Genomic DNA, 15,966 nt, shown 5'->3' with positions numbered 1-15,966 from the left:
ATATACGTGGTAAACTCCGTGTCACGAAGGGGCTCGCCAATAGACGCAAGCTGATCAGCAACACGCTTGATTTTGTTGAAGAAGACCGTGACGGAGTGATGATCCTTGCGAGTTTCATTAAGCTGGGTACGAAGGGCCATATGCTGAGACGAAGACTGAGCGGAAAAGCTAGACTCCAGTGCACTCCATACCTCATGAGATGTAGTAGCAAAAAGCACCAAGCCGGCAACACCCTCGGTGAGAGAGGACTGAATTGCCGAGAGGATCGCTTGATCTTGAGCAATCCAGGGTCGGTACATGTGATGATCTAGCGAAGGGCATGGCAAAGTTCCATCCACAAAGCCCTCCAGATAATGACTGCGAAGGAGGGGAAGAATCTGCGCACGCCAGAACAAATAGTTGTCCATCTTGAGCTTGACCGGAAGAAGGTTGCTGAAGTAGAACGGCGGAGTTGTGATGACGTCGAGGGCAAAATCGTAGGGCGGCACAATAGCAGCACCAGACGGGGCAACATCCACCGCGGGTGAAGATTGCGGTGCAGCCGGAGGAACCGGTGGTGGAGGAGTCGGTGACACACCATAAGGCCGCGGGAACGCCGGATGGCCGGAGCCGTAAGGAGCACCATAGCCAGCACCATGTGAGGCGCCATGGCCAGCTCCATAGTGAACGCCGTAAGGAGCGCCGTAGGTCATCCCATAAGGAGCGCCGTAAGGAGCGCCATAGAACGACGCACCATAGGCTGCAGGGTCATGTGCGTATGGCGGCGGTGCGGAGGGCGCCAGCGCGCCATAGTGGGGATGCAACGCCGGTGATCCGGGAGGAGCCGAAGAGGTCGAACCGGAGAACAGAGCGCCCATCGATGTGGTCATCAGAGGAGTTGAGGCAGGCCCTCCGTGAAGAACAGTCGATAAGAACGGCGGCAGAGTCGGCGGGCCGAGGGTAGGTGCGCCCGATCCGATCGGGTTGGCAAACGAGGGCAGGACGGAGAGCTCAGTCGCGGCAGCGGGCAGCGTGGCCGCGCCGGTAAGAGCAGCAAGGGTGGCCGCGCCGGAGAGGGCAGCGGCGGCGGCTGCCGAGGAATCAGCAGCGGAAGTCATGGGTCGGCAGCGATGTAGCGAGGACGACGATGTAGCGATGGCGATTAGAGCAGGATCGAAGGAAACCTATCTGATACCATGTTACCCAAACAGGTTTTTGGTATTGTGGGCTTCAACACCTCTAGGAGTCGGCCACGACAATATATATAGAGAGGAAAACCTCTTAGGATACAAGTACAATTGTATACAGGTTACAATACGTATTCACGTATAACTACAAGTCTAACATGCAGGAGCCACGGAGCTTTGGAAGTCTCGAGCACTAGCAACTTGCAAGTTCTTTTCCTGGCTGGCAGCAAAGAAAAGATGTTGGACGACAAACAGATTGCAGTGACGGCTATTGCCACACCCGGCGGCATGCCCGTTCTGCGTCCAGGAGCCAGAAACGACCGCTAGACAAGTCTTTTTTTTTGAAATGGTCACCGGGGGGGGGGGGGGGAAGGCTCCCCACCTGAGTATATTTCAAACATAGTAGAAGAGTACAGGACTCACAAGTTTTGTGAGGAGAGGAAGTCACGCCACAGCCCGACGTGTTCCTTTAGGCTCTCGGTTTTGAGCCGAGGAGCCCATATAGTTATATCATCAATAATAGCCCTAATGGAATCAGCAGTATGAAGGTCTATTCCCTGAAAGACTTTTTTGTTCCGTGCATCCCAGATCTTCCATAGGATGATTAGGATCATGAAGGAGCGGACTGAAGTTGGCAAAGCTGTCGGCACCCTCGTAGAGAAGAGGTCACTGATGGGCGTATAGCACGGGCGAATGGAGGCAGCCTGCCAAATGCCCCGAGCAGCCGGGCATGTAAAGAACAGGTGCTCGCGATCTTCAACCTGGTGAGAACATCTTGGACAAGCTTCTGTATCCAGGATGCTTTTTTTATGCAAGTTCTTCCGGGTGTTGAGACGGTCGAGGTAGAAGAGCCATCCGAAGATCATAACCTTTTTGGGCACTTTTGAGTCCCAAATGGCGGCGAGCGTGGGGTCGGCGAGATGACCGAGAGAGCAGCATACGCACCCCGGGCCGAGAAGGCGGACCCGTTGAGCAGGCGACGAGTGTCCGGAACCTGCGAGAGAGCCCAATCCTGCAACAAAGAGTTTAGAGAGGCAAGTTCTGCAATCGCAGTAGTGGTTAGCCGATTACGAAGAGCAAGTTCGATCCCCTCCTGCATAATTGTAACTACCAAGGCATTTTGTTTTGTATGGTGGGAAAATAGGGCTGGGTAGACTATAGCCAGAGGTTCTGGCTTTAGCCATCGGTCTAACCAGAAGAAGGTGGAGCAACCATCTCCAACAGTGCACTGGGAAATCTCTCTCAAGCTCTGTAGGTGTTTGAAAATAGTCTTGGCAAGAAAGGAGCTATTCTTGCCAAAGCCAATGTGGAGCGGTGAGTGATGCAAAACCCAATCCTTCCAAGGGAGGGAGGAGGAATGTAAAAATTTGTAGGCAAATTTCAGCAGTAAACAAAAATTTTGTGCGCGAAGGTTTTTAACACCCAAACCACCTGCATCTCTAGGAGTGCACACTTTATCCCAAGCCACCAAGAATTTAGCCCCCGAGCAAGTATCATCGTTGGACCAAAAGAAGGAGCGTCTACGTTTATCTATTGCTTCAATAACCTGGACGGGCAGAGAAAAACAGAGCATAAAATACGTGGGGAGACTGTCTAGGACGGCAGAGAGGAGAACTAATTTGCCTCCACGCGAGAGGAGTAGGGCACACCAGCCAGCCAGATAGGTGTCGCATCGGTCAATGACCGGCTGAAAGGCAGAGGGCGACAGCTTATGCGGGGAGAGGGGTAGACCTAGGTAGGTTTGAGGAAAGGAAGAGATGGTCGTTCCAAGGTCAGAGGCCATAAGAGCGGCCTCCTGCGGATCCACGTTAAGGGGGATGAAAGTCGTTTTGGTGAAGTTGATTTGAAGACCAGTGGCTGCGGCAAAGGTGTCTAGAATGTGTTTGAGGTGCTTGGCAGCAGTCATGGTGGCTTTAACTATGATAAGAGTGTCGTCCGCATATTGCAGAACAGGGCACGGGAGGTGGGGACACAAGGGGTGTAAAAGCGTACCATCCTTATGAGCGTTAATGATCATTTGCTGTAGAATATCGGCCATAATAATGAACAGATAAGGAGATAGGGGGTCACCTTGCCGGAGTCCGTTCTTGCATTGGATCCATTTACCTGGGATGCCATTAAGCATAACAGCGGTGGATCCAGTGGTAAGCAGAGATCGGATCCAGGCACACCAGCGAGGTGGGAAGCCCCTAACCTGTAGGGTGTGGAGGAGGGAGGACCAACAGATTGAGTCGAACGCTTTCCGAAAGTCCAGCTTGACGACAATGGCTGGAGCCTTTTTCTTGGCGCAGCAGTGAAGAATGTCAGCGGCGTAGAGGAAGTTTTCGGAGATATTGCGACTAGACAGGAAGCCAGTTTGGTCGTCGTGGACCAGAAGAGGGATATGCGCTTTCAGTCTGTTGGTAAGGAGTTTAGCAACACCTTTGATAGGGCAATTTTGAAGGGAGATGGGGCGAAAGTCATTTGGGGACCTGACGTCATTATTCTTCGGGGGAAGAATAATGAGGGCGCGGTTGAGGCAGGATAGGTCCGAACACAGGGCAAGTCCGCTAGACAAGTCTGGTTCGTCATCATGGGTAACTGGGGAAAGCCTCACTGGACATCGGAGCCAGAGGCTGAGCTCATAGGATGCTGGACTTCCCTCGACATTCAGAAGAAGAAAAGAAAGAAAACATGGACGGTGATCACTCTAGTGGCTTGGACATTGAGGAAACACAGGAACGGTATTGTGTACAGCGGAGCTTCACCATCCGTGAACGTGGTTCTTTGGCAGATCAAAGCGGAGGGACAAAACTGGAGGGCTGTGGCCCTGCTGCGGGAGTCAAGATCGCTCCGAGCTAGAATAGATTGTTTGAGTAGTAGCGAGTAGTCATCATGCGGTCTCGGGCTCGTGCATCCATGGGTAATGTTGTGACGTTGAAAAACCCGCCATCTTGGCATCTTCTATCTATGATATTTGTATGTCTGCTTGACATATCCTTGAAAAAATGCAGCTTGGTGCAAACATGAGGAGGGTAAATGTGAGAGAGGGGTTGTCTCAAAAAAATGTGAGAGAGGAATGATAAGAAGCAAGAGAAAGCATAAGTTTATTGTCATGTTCCAAACATTGATTTTTGATTGAAACTAAAAATATTTTGTGAGTCATGGGCATGGGTGGTATCAAGAATATAGTAAACACACACTGTCCTCGTTACAACTGCACTACTGGCAGTACTTTAGCGATGAAGTGATGTAAACTTGGCCTATCTTCCTTAAATATGACTTAAAAGAGGTCACAAATATGAAAGACAGTAACCTTTTCGGCTGTCCATTGCTCCCGTACCCCAGAGATCATGATGCTGACTTCGAGGGCTGATCAGTACGGTAGCAGATGTGAACGATGCGACACAGTGCCTTGCAATTAATTCACTCAAATTGGCGTGAACCTCCTTGTCATGAGGTATATGAAGGTGACTACAGCATCGGTGGGGATCAGTATGCTGCAGCCAAACCCTCCAGGCGCGTAGAGCCAGACTGGCACCGTGAACGTCCCGAACTGCAAGGTCGCCGAGGTGCAAGCGCTGACAAACACGAGGTCAGTTGACCATGCATTGTTCACCGCGGGCATTCACTACCGGAATGACCTCCTATGCCGACGACCTAGAGCCGTCGGGATAGGCCTATGCCGACGGCCACAGTCGGCATAGGGTTGTCGGCAACTTTTGCATCGGCGTACCCCGGACCGACCGTCGGCATAGGAAAGCCGTCGGCATCGAGGAGAGGCCTATGCCGGCGGCTTCCATACGGCCGTTGGCATAGATTCACCATCGGCAAACTTCCACATTTGAAGGCGGCTGATGACACCGTCTTCAAGTACTGCCCAACCAGAAGGTGCCACGTGGCACACGTATGCCAACGGCCGGGCTGCCGACATAGATTTGAGTCTATGCCGACGGGAAGGAATCGCCCAGTCGTCGCCACATGTCACCTTTTGCCGATGGCTAAGCCGTCGGCATACCCGTGTGCCAGGATGCGCCTAGTGGCGACCACGTGTCCACTATGCCGACGGCCAGGCCGTCGCCGTATATATAAAACTATACCAACGGCAACGCCGTTGGCATAGTGGACACGTGGCGCCCACTGGTAGCACAACCCTCCCCTATGCCGGCGGCCAAGCCGTCGGCATAGTTTCTTTCTGATTTTCTTCTGTTCTTTGTTTGAATTCATTTCAATTCAATTCAAAAACATAGGGAATACACAACAGATAAATATGATGAAATGGACATACACAACACATAAGTATCATCATCACAACCAACGCCACCACCATCACAGGGCAAGGCCATCGGCATATCTATGCCCACCCCCCGGATCGTTGAGGGGCTCGGATCAATGACATGGCACGCGCCGTGGATCGATGATGTGAGTCAGGCCTATGCCAACGGCCGTCGTTAGGGCCGTCAACATAGATATGACGACGTCAAAGCCCGTCGCCCGCCGGGTAGCCGGGTCCACTGATCTGCCGAAGGCTCATCTTTGCCGACGGCCACCGTAGGCATATCGACAGGAATGCCGACGGCCGTACGATGTCGACGGCCCTGTCGGCATATGTTGAGGTATGCCCACGAGTTTTCAACGCCGACGGCTTGCCATAGGCCGTCGGCATACCTCTATATATGCCGACGGCTGTCGTCGGCATAATATAGGTCGTTGGGATTTGGGCAAATTCCGGTAGTGATCCTTGCGTCTAGTATTTTTTTAGAGTGCAAACGATCTTTAACAAAAAGAAAACATAAATACTTGCAGAGGGACACTAAAATAGCACAAAAGTGATTAATCACGTGGTCTCTGTAGTATGGGCAACAACAAAACAATGGAAACAATGGGAGTCAGCTTCAACATTGAATTGCATTTATTTTTGTTCAGGACTATACACCTACGCCAAGCCAAACACATTTTATAAAAGGGGTCTCAAACCAAACATGAGGGCGAGAGTGGAAGTAAAGAAGAAAGAGTGGCACAATTCATCGACATGTTTTGAACAAAATTTACACATGGACAAAATGTTATACCAAGTTTCCTGAGATTGAGAAGGGTCGGGAACTCAAAGATCACTGCTAGTAGTAGTCCCACGAGTGATGTACTACTAATTCTTTAGTGGTGCGATGGTGTAATATGTTGTAACCCTTCAACACGTTTGCTTCCACTCGCGTGTGGGACTCTGGGTAGATGTTGGTGTTGAATTGTAATGTTTGTACTATCACGTGTAACCCTGTAACTCCTGTAACAAACCCCTTGTATGTAGCTATTCGGGGTCTCACGCACGCACGCACCTGCGTCCGCTACTATGTGCGCTTCCTCATCGGATGTTACTGTTCGGTTGCGTATGTGTAACCTAGATTGAGAGCAATACAACTGTGGCGATTCTCCCAGTCAACTTGGTAATCATAGCCTATCTTCTTCCTCGCCATGTCCACCTCCTCAGCCTCCTCCCCTGATGCCTCCCCATCGTCCGCCCAAGGCACCATGCCCGCGGCCCGCTCTGGCACTGCAACCTTCCGTCTCCTCTTCGTCCGTCATGTCTCGTGCCCAGATCAGCCCCCAAGATGGCGCCCCTCCTCCCCTTCGCCACCAAGCCTGTCTATGCACCGCTCCCCGCACCCTCCATCGATGAGTTTGTCGTCGATGATCATATTAACTTCCGCCTTGATCCGGCCTCCAACAACTACTCTCGATGGTGCCGGTACATGACCTTCTTCATCAACAGCTTCCTATCGATGCATGCATTCCATGGTCTGCGATGTGCTCAAGGATCTCGTCATGGAGAATAGCACCTCCGCCTTCGCTGCCTGGACCGCGCTTCAGCAGTTCTTCCTCGACAACAGGGCCGCTCAAGCGATGTTCCAGGACAAGGAGTTTGGGAACACCGTTCGCGGCGAGCCGGCGACATGTCCATCTCCGAATACTACCACCGCCTCAAACAGATCGCTGACTCGGTCCCTTGCTGATGTTGATGAACCAGTCAAAGATCGTACTCTCACGATGTAGGTGATCGACAGCCTTGGCAAGAAATTCGAGGTACAGGTAGAAATTATCCAGTCGTTGGACAAGTTTCCCACCTTTGCGCAGGCTCGCTCTCGTCTTATGTTGGCTGAGGCCTCCATGGCCAAGAAGACCCGCAATGAGACCGCTCATGCGCTTTTCGTCTAGGGCGGAGCTCCCTCTGACCGTGGTGGTGGCCACCGCCCACCGCGGTGCCGGCGGTCAACAATCTTCCCAGCAGCAGCGTGGCCCTGCTCCTCCCAGAGGTGATCGTGGCCTGGGGACCATCCTGGCCACGGGCAGGGTCGCGGCCGTGGCGACCATCCTGGAGGTGGTCGCGGCGACCACAACGGCGGCAGTGGCGGATCCACCCAGCACCCGTGGCTCGGCTACTTTGCCCCATGCGGCATATAGTTCCCTCTGCCGCGCCCTCTCTGGGTCCCTTCGAACTCAGCCATGTGGCCCTCGTCCCGGCATCCAGACGCAGGCATACCCTGTGATGTACTCTAGGCCGCCACCTGCTGCTGCACCCTACTCTTGCGATCATGGCGCCTTGATCCACCATGCGATGAGCAACTCCGCTGCACCTCCTTTCAAATGGTACATGGATATGGGCGCCACCGCCCACGTTTGGATGTATTCCCGGCTGCTTGGGTTGGTCAAATGGTGTTGCCTCACGCAAGATAGATGGTCAAGCTAGCTCCTCGTCCTTTTGTTTTTCTAGAGCATATCCTTATAGCTGAGACCTATATTTTACCCAATTAATTTATGTACATCCCACATTGTCTTGGATCCCGAGAACAGTGGGAAAAGGAGAAGTGTCATAAAAAAGAAACCAGGAATGGCTAGACGGCTAGCGTGTGTGGGTTTCAAGCAACATGAGCTAAGTAAAAAAGTCTATTTACTTTTTACTATTCACTAGGATCTTCTGTGACCAATACGTGTGCACTAGTATTTCACAAAATGTTGTTCCACATAGATAAACTTATAGGAGATGCCACATGGCTCTTTACATAAACAATCTGAGTCCTTCAAAAAACTTCTGCATGTTGGCTTGTTGTAGAGCACATGAAAGCCAGAGGAAGGCAGGGTCATGTGGATGCGACAAAATTTCGTGTTTTGACCCTTCTAGCATACAAATTCAGGATCTCATCCCGGTTGGGAATTTTTTTGGGGATTTGACCCTTTTTCTTACCGCCAACGGTGCTGGCGGTAGGGTTAGACATCCTACCGCCAGGGACCTTGGCGGTAGGGTGCTGATGTGGATTAGTACCCTACTGCCAATGTCCCTGGCGATACGAGGTAGGGTGCTGACATGGATTAGTACCGTACTGCCAGGGTCCCTGGTGTTAGGATGTCTAACCCTACTGCCAGCACCCCTGGCTGTAGGGTGCGAGCAATAATTTTGCCCGACCCCGCGCCCCTGCCCATCTCCCCACCCCTCCCCCTCCCCCGTCCGCAGTTTCTTCTTTTCCCCCTCGCCCCTCTCTCCCTCTCTCATCTCCTCCACTCTCCCCCTCGGATCTTCACCATTTCTTCATCGTTTTTGCGGATCGAGATGGCCCCGAAGAGAGAAGCATAAGCTCCTCCGATCCCTCCAAGTAGTTTTTGCAAACTTGCTTCCGATTCGACGCATTATTTGCTTGAAATCCCTCATATTTTTGAACATAGATTGGAATTTTTTTCACCTAGGATTGTTTTAGTTTGATTGTAGTTCTAGTTGTTAGTTCTTTAGTAACTAGTGGTATTGAATATGAACTCTAATCAATAGTTCATATGTTAGTGTGACGATGAACCCTAGTTCATAATATATTTTTTGTTAAAAAATTATGATGTAATGCATCTGGGAGGACTTGTTTTGTTTTATGATGCATGTTGATATGATGATATGAAGATGTTGCTCGGAGAAAATACATTCAAGATGAACTCTATTTCAAAAAAAAATGTTAAAAAATGATGATATGATGCATGTTGGAGGATTTTATTTTGATATGATGCATGTTGATATGATGTGATCCCTCATGTGTAGTAGATGTTGTTGGAGGAATATGCATGTTGGAAGATGAAACCTAGTTCATGTAACCAAGAAATTTCATTTTTTTTTGTTTATGTATGCTTATGCTTATGATGCTCTTGTTTATGAAATTTTATTAAGGCGGGCACCTCTTGCGGACAACATCGGCCCATGGTACTCCATGCTTGACTACGCATTCAACAAGGGTCATCGTGCCCGTTTCATAGAGAATGGAGTGGTAAGTAATATGAAGGAAATATTGATCAAAGTTTTCAGATTGATGAAAATAAGCTCCTAACTTTTGTCGTCCACTTTTTGACGGATGCTCCAGCCACTGCGCATGAGGGTTCACGGGGTTGCCGGGAATATGGACTACGACGAGCGCTACGCGCAGTACTTCAAGAGAGCCCGACTGTTGGGTTTCGTGTTGCGGTTCAAGCGTCAGCGTTGATGCTTGTGCACACAACTCTGACAGCTTTGATTGACCGGTGGCGACCAGAGACCCATTCTTTCCATCTGCCATGCAGGGAGATGACGGTGACCCTCGAAGATTGGTCGATGATTACTGCCATGCCGATCGAGGGTCAAGCACTCACCGGGCGAGTGGAGAGGACCAACTGGCAGCGGAGGGTTACCACCCTCATCGGCGACTGGCCCGGTGCTAAGGGTAACCGTACATCCGGTGTATCATTGCCCTGGCTCTCAGAGCACCGAAAGACATGCCCCGAAGACGCCGATGAGGCGACTGTGGAGTGGTACGCGAGGGACTACATGTGGTATCTTCTCACAGAGGTCGTGTTTCCAGAAAGCTCAGGGAACTCTGCCAACTGGTCGTATCTGTTCTTCCTAGCCGACTGGGATGCAGGGTACAGTTGGGGGACCGCATTTCTCGCCTACCTATACCGTTCGATAAGAGAGTATCTCATTTCCTACCTACAAAAGTATGTCCATGACATTTTGTTATATCTGATCCTCATTTGATGTTTTGCAGCTTGACGATGCAACCAGAGGATGGGAGACAAGTCCAATATGGGTGTCTTTGTCTGGGCCCTCTCCATTTGGATGTGGGGCGGGAGACAAGTCCAATATGGGTGTCTTTGTCTGGGCCCTCTCCATTTGGATGTGGGAGCGGCTGCGGTGCGGCATCCGGAGAAGATGCCATGGGGTGCCTATACCAAAGACGGTGATGAGACTTGACACCCCACTATAGCCTATGAGTTGGACGTTGTCAAACTCTACATGGGCTTAAACAAGACTTCGTATAAGACCTACACCAACGAGTTGGACGCTTTGACGCATACGCAGGTATATAAACTCGCTCACCACCTTTCTCTTTGATTCCACTTTTGACCGAGAGTGGGTACTTACCAATGTATATGTAATAGGTAAACTGGTGGCCGTATCATGACCGAAAGCGGGACTTCGATCTAAACATGATGTGCGATGCAGACAGTGGTCTTTGGCGGTGCATCGTGCCCATGATCTGTGTGTACGCCGTCGAGTGGCACTTGCCACACCGCGTGGCCACGTAGTTTGGATGTATCAGCATACCCCACCGGGCCCGCCGACCGATACCGGCGGCCACGGTGTTCCACATGTGAGCGCACTTGTTCTTCGTGCCCATGATTTCATTGCGTTCAACTTTATTAAGATGTTTCTTGTGGCCTATGCCTTGCATGATGAGCCGGCAGAAGAATCAGTCGATCACAAACTGGGGAGAGGAGTATAAAACTCATGTGACGGAGTGGAACCGATGGAGGTTTCGTAAAGATGGATAGAGGAAAGTGACTGAATGGGATGCTTACCTGGGCCGACACATGAGGTGGTACAATGATGGCCAGAAGCACCGTCTTTGTCTCAGGCCTCGGTGGACGGCGGAAGACATCGCAGAGCTGGAGAGGGATGACCCCGTGGAAGAGGCCTACCAGACCGTCATGAGAGACATGCATAGTGGATTTAGGGAGTTTGCACCCCTCATCAACAGAGTGGTAAGTTTGAACGGACGGTTGTATTTAAATTATTTCATTCGTCATCGTGACTGACTTATGCCATTATAGTCCGGTGAGCTGAACAGATGCATCTTTGAAGCCTCAAATGCACTAGGTGATGCCCTGGGAGCGTACAATCTGAGAACAAAGTGAGGGGATGATGAAGGTACAATTTCAGCCTCCTCGGAACAGATGCATCTTGTTCACTTGCAATCATAAATCTGATACTTATTATGCCCTTGTTTCATTGTGAGTGCAGAAGTTCATGAAGTGTTGTCGCAAGCTGGTAGGCCTGCTTGGGTGTGCTGGAGCTGGGTCGGTTGAAGCTTATCATCCTGCAGCCACACAGGGTCACATTGGCTCATCGAGCCATGTTCCCTCGTCGTCTAGGTTGGTTGAGGAGGAGGAGGAGGAGGATGAGGAGGCCACACATGAAGAAGGGGAGGAGGAGGATTATCATGAGGAAGAGGAGGATGAGAGAAATGGGGAGGAGGAGTACGATGAAGATTATGGACCTCCACTAACTCAATCATCTGAACCATCTTAGCTGCCGAAGAGGAATTCAAAGAAGAAGGATTTGCTGAGTCCGGACCCTTTCCAGAGACTGGTTACTCGACGGCCCAAGAACAAGACTGAAGAGACTCGTTCAAAGAGGAACGAGGACCGTACCTCCAAGAGGAGCAGGAGCAAGTAATTCTGCTCTTGAATACTTGGCTCTTGTAGTTGTCTAGTGGTTGTGAAACTATGTGGAACTATGTGTTTGTTATTTGTGAAACTATGTGTGTGCTACTTGTGAAACTATGTGGAACTCTGTATGGTAATTATTTGAACTTCGTTTGACATGTCTATGTATTTCAAGTTTTATTAATGTGTATGTGATGCCCAAGTTTAATTGTTTGAGATCTGTTTTTAGGCTCTATATCATTTCCGTGATATTGTTTTTAAAAAGAAGCAAGCAATTAAACTTGAAACCATAAAACACAGGACCCTACCGCCAAGAACCCTGGCGGTAGGGTCACACATCCTACCGCCACCCCCTGGCGGTAGGTAGAACCTGTCACCAGGGCACTGCGATTTTTTGTTATAGAAACTTTCCGAGGCAAAAACCCTTGCCACAGCTTCCCGCCAGGGGTTCTGGCGGTAGGGTCAGACAGGCTACCGCCAAGGCCCCTGACGGTAGGGTACTTATCCACGTAAGCTCGGGTCAACGGCCGTCGTCCCCCTCCGTTGCACCCGACCGCCAGAGACCCTGGCGGTAGCCTGTCTAACCCTAACGAAAAGATTAAATCCCAAAATTCTTTCCAATCGAGGTCAGATCTTGAATTGGTATGTGAAAAGGGTCAAAATATGAAAATTTGCCTGTGGATGCAGCCTACTCAATACGCATGCAGCATGCACCGCTTAAAATGAGTTGTCCCATCTACACTGACCGAAGATAAAGGAAGAAGCTATGAAAACTGCCACAGATGTGAACTCCCTAGGGCCCCGTGATGGTTCGACCAGCACGTTGCGGCATATGGATACACTGCATACACCACACATGTGTTGTCTATTCAACCGATGGCCCATCTAGCCTCATGCCAGGGCTAGCACTAACCTACCCATGCACCCTAGTGCCTGGTCTACACTACAGGCTACAGCCTAGTCTCAGTCCTGCATGTCTCTGTGAATTGCCTGCTGAATTAACCTGACACGGCAGTTGACTTGCTACTGATCAAGATCATGGCAGCTGTGGTGTGCAACGGTCGAGTGATTATTGACTAGTAGTGTTTTTGGAGAGTAAACTTTGATAACTGAGTCTAATTGATAGACACAGAGGCCGTGTTTCAGGTTTCAACATGCTTCATAGTCGGCCGTGTTTGTCCTGTCGCTGTATATTAGTATGCACAAAGTCTATCATACTAATTATATAACACCAGTAGTCCAGTACTTTCTTCGTCCCAAAATACGTGCCTCAAACTTGTACTAACTATAAGACACTTAGTCCAGTAGCCCACCTAAATCTTCTACTATGTTGCAATCTTTAGCTCTTCCTCTGCAGTTTCCTACTTGCTCTACCGGCTATACCTTCGGTGCAAACATTTTGTAAAATTGTAATCTAGAGAGTGAGAATCAACCAAAATTGTTACCTTGATGAACTATAATTTTTGGCGATGGTTGGTGCATCAAAGAATCCAAAAAGCGTTAGAACTGGGCTTAATGCACATCGGGGTTGTTGTATTTGGCAGTCGTTAGGTTGTTTGGCTCCACCATGGATCTGATCAGCCTAGTCTAGTCTTGCAGCAGGAGAACCCAAGAGATTGACGGTTGACCGTGTTGTATATTTGTAAGACAACCCAGAGTGGATTCTATTGTGGCACACCTCACCTCACAATCCACATCGTCTTGCATATGTTAGCAGCAGTAAACAAAAGCCACGAATTTTGTGATCCCTCCCAGTATTGACACAACAAGCAATGTAAGATTTACCTGGATTAATAAATTTGGATTATTGAAATTAGGAATGCTAGTAGAAGATTTACGTGGGCTAATAACTAGGGTTGTCTGATTTATGGCTACTCGTGATAGGATTTTCCTTTCTACTGAATGAGATAGTATGTTTCCTAGGGTCCAGAATAAGTCTATGCCTAGAGTGACGAGTGATCATACTCCTTCGGTCCTGGACACTGGAACTATCATCCATCTTTATAAAACTAAAATGTTCAGGTTTGAAAAATGGTGGCTAGGGATTGAAGGCTGTTAATTGTCCCCATACCAAAGCTATTGATATTTCGTACTTTAAGGTGAGGTGTTTCAGAAGATTTTTAAGAGGGTGGAATGCTAATCTTCAAGCTGCTCGGAACAAACATAAGAAAGCCTTGATTGCTGAATTTGATATGTTAGACGTTCTTTCCGAATCCCAGAGTCTATATCCCAACTATAAGGATTGAATATCTTCTGTTGCACGTAAAGTATATGGGCTATGTAAAAACAAGGAAGTAAGATCCAGACAAAGATCCACGGAGAGAGAGGTGCTTGAAGGGTAACTGAGCACATACACAGCTCACTTCTACTCCATTGCTAATTAGAAGAGGAGGAAGAAGTAGATCATAATGCTAGAATGTGATAGTGGAACTATTGAAGACCCAAAAGGTATTATTGAGATTGTTTCCCAATACTATAAGAATCAATTTAGTTGTGAACCTAAGTTAAATATAGAGTTAAAAGATGGCTTCTCGGAGGAAAAATATAAAGACTCTGATGAGCATAACTCCAAATTAGAGGTTCTTTTTTTCTGAACAGGAAATTAAGGATGTTGTCTTTGGCTCTTTTATCTTGAAGGTGCTCCTGGCCAGATGGACTCCCTTTCTTATTTTATTAGAAAATTTTGGATATGATTAAACCAGAAATCCTTTCCATGTTCAAGGACTCGCAGAATGGAGAATTAGATCTATGTAGATTGAATTTCTCCTTTCTTACTCTAAATCCAAAGACGATGATGCTGCCGGGATTATTAAAAAAAATTCCTTATAGCTCTAACCAATTGTAGTTTTAAAATATATTCAAATGCTCTGTTAATAGATTTGGGGAGATATGTAATGAACTAATCTCGTCAAATCAAAATTGCTTTATGGAAGGTAGATTTATTTCAGATAGCATTGTAGCTATTCTTTCAGCAAAAATTGTAGGGCAGACCCCTACTGTAACTCTTTTCATTAATAAAGATGAATCATATACAAGGTGATGTTACATTAGTGTTACAAGTGACGGTGGTTCAGAAGTAGACTAGCCAAGATTAGGTGATGTTACATCAATGTTAAACCTAACCTTTTTTAAAAATAGTACCAAAGTTCTCCTTGAAGTAAGATATGTAGTATTCTAGATCCCTTATCATGTTGTAGAACATAATGTTGTTTCTGTGTTTCGAAATGCTATAGCACCCAGCAATCAAACGTTCTTTGAAACAATCAACATGATATATCTCTTTTTCCTTCCATGAACATATCAATTATGTCAAGGTCAGTGTTCCATTCCAAGCCAATAGTCATCCAGAAGTTCTGGCTGAAATCACAATTGAAGAAAAGATGCGTGAAGTGCTTAGATGGATCTCCATTACATAGTACACATTTACTTGGGTCAATATAGATATTCTTTCTAGTTAAAAGTACTATGGTGTTTAACCTATCCTATGAAAGCAACCAGAAGAAGAATTTTTGTTTAGCTAGAGTCCACAAGATCTACATATTCATTGGAATGGTTTTTGGGGCCTCTTGTGGATTACCAATTAGCAGAAGATATAATATCTTGTTGGAATGCCTACTGTTGTTCCATATGAAGCCCCATTGCCTTTGTTATTGTAATCATTTCTTTCAGATAGTAAATTATGCATTTTTATGCTTTGCTGGATAAAAATGGAGGACATAAGCAGATGGAATATGTCTTAAAATCCCTCAGATGTGTAGCTTAGAGTAGATGCCATGATGATATTGGTATTTTTAACATATGAGTATAGATGAGGAAATTGGGACTACATAGTTTCCTTTTTCCATCTGTCATGCCATAACTTCATTGTGCTTTTAGATGATGGTGAGAAGGTGGTTATATTTTTAAACTCCTCTAAGATAGATCATAAATCTCTCCACCAGAATGATCCAATTCTGGTGGGATAACTTGGCAACTCACCATCACTGTAGTAGGGGTTCCAGATCAATTGGACACAAGGAATATCTTGCTGTTGAAGAATTTATATATGAATTTGGTTAGTAGTGCGTTGTTTGGCATTCTTAGATCGAGACCA

General features: G+C 48.0%; 1 pseudogene; it reads right to left on the bottom strand.

The window, feature by feature from the left end:
• Positions 1–1,585: 1,585 nt before the first annotated feature.
• LOC147957833 (uncharacterized) lies at positions 1,586–4,773 on the bottom strand (annotated as a pseudogene).
• Between the last annotated feature and the right edge of the window lie 11,193 nt (positions 4,774–15,966).

This window comes from Triticum urartu, chromosome 7A (genome assembly GCF_056163025.1).
Source record: "Triticum urartu cultivar PI428250 chromosome 7A, HENAU_Tu73, whole genome shotgun sequence".
NCBI lineage: Eukaryota > Viridiplantae > Streptophyta > Magnoliopsida > Poales > Poaceae > Triticum > Triticum urartu.
This window is presented reverse-complemented; position numbering and strand designations above follow the sequence as displayed.